General features: G+C 31.6%; 1 long non-coding RNA gene across 2 annotated transcripts; it reads left to right on the forward strand.

Moving 5' to 3' along the window:
• Positions 1-635: 635 nt before the first annotated feature.
• On the forward strand, positions 636-1,184 carry LOC102670446 (uncharacterized). 2 transcript variants are annotated; one of them, XR_418100.4, is made up of 3 exons: positions 636-698; positions 801-896; positions 977-1,184. It is a non-coding gene; the product is annotated as an uncharacterized lncRNA (long non-coding RNA). The 2 variants fall into 2 exon arrangements; XR_005888345.1 differs by lacking the exon at positions 636-698 and having other exon boundaries at positions 729-896.
• Positions 1,185-1,641: the final 457 nt, after the last annotated feature.

The raw sequence follows: 1,641 nt of genomic DNA on the forward strand, positions 1-1,641 counted from the left end.
GATGCTACCATATTCGGGGTGTTTAATCAAAACTTCCCATTGTATATAAAGCACGAAGATCTCTCTGAAATTGCACACGGTGGTCAATGTCTCAGCATATCTGTTATACAGTTGTGGATTTTGTAAGTCATTTTAGATTACTATTAATTACCAAAGTAATTGTTTTAAATTCATACATAATTTACTTTGACTTAACAACACAGTCATCTGACTGAGACAAGTGTGCGAGCGGGGAATTCTGATGTGTATGGATTCCTCGAGCCACAGTCCATTCAGAGATCTGGGCAATCACAATTTGAATACGAAAGTTACATCAAGAGTTGGATACAGATTTCAAAACGAGATGTTTACCTTGGAGCCTACCTAAATGGGTAAGTCAAACACGATAATTGAATTTAAATAATCTATACTACTACAATAACCCATATTCGTCTCTACTGCAGCGGACACTGGCAAATGGTCGTCATTCTGCCTAAGGAAAACCTAGTTGTCTGGTTTTGTTCTTTACATAACAGGCCAGACAACTACCTTAAGGGAATAATTAACAGGTCAGTATTGTTTTCAATACATTTTCATTGGTATAACTCAACAACATCAATATTTTAATGTTCCTCATATTCAACACTAGTGCTTTGAAAGGACTTGATGATACTCCACAACCGAAATCCAAGGCTGCTGCTAGGTGGATTGTTGTTAAGGTACGTGATTTAAATAAAAGTTCTACTTATATATATTTTATGTGTGTGTACACTAATTGTAGTTAACGTTTAATTAATATCCAAATTTCATTATGTATTTAGTGTAATAGACAAAAAGGAATCACTGAATGTGGCTACTACGTGATGCATTGGATGTCCACGATAATCTTAGGATCTTTCGGGAATAATTGGGAGACGGTAATTGTTTATTACAAACAAATTTGGTTTTTTTATAATTGTTATTACATTATTAATTTATTTTTTATTTGATCATGCAGTATTTTAATGAAGTTAGACCATTGGAAGCAAAGAGATTCAAGACACTTCGCATACAGTGGGCACAGTATTATCTAAAAGTTAGAAATCAAACATAGGATGTTAGGCAACTATGTAACTTTAGGTTAATTAATTAGTTTACATACTTTGCATTACATTTTTTACAATTGTTGTTTCATCTTAACATTGAACAACCTTTGTTGATAGCTAGTTTTTTGCTAAAATCTATTTGAAAATAGAATGCAAATGATATATGTTGTGTGCCATGTGGTCTGATTTTAAATTTACAGGTTAAATTTTGGTTTTTTTGTAAAAACAGAGACATTATTTAAAAAAAATTCCTGAAAATAATAAAAACCGATGTTAACTGTCAATAGCAACACATTCGTTAACATCGGTTTTTTGAAAAAACCGATGTTAACTGTCAATAATAACACATTCGTTAACATCGGTTTTTTGTAAAAAACCGATGTTAACTTTAGTCAACATTGGTTTTTTGAAAAAACCGATGTTAAAATTCAATAGTAACACATTCGTTAACATCGGTTTTTTTATAAAAACTGATGTTAACGTGGGTTAACATCGGTTTTTTGAAAAAATCGATGTTAACTATCAATAGTAACACATCTGTTAACATCGGTTTTTTGAAAAAACCGATGTTAACTGT

Source organism: Glycine max, chromosome 14 (genome assembly GCF_000004515.6).
Source record: "Glycine max cultivar Williams 82 chromosome 14, Glycine_max_v4.0, whole genome shotgun sequence".
NCBI lineage: Eukaryota > Viridiplantae > Streptophyta > Magnoliopsida > Fabales > Fabaceae > Glycine > Glycine max.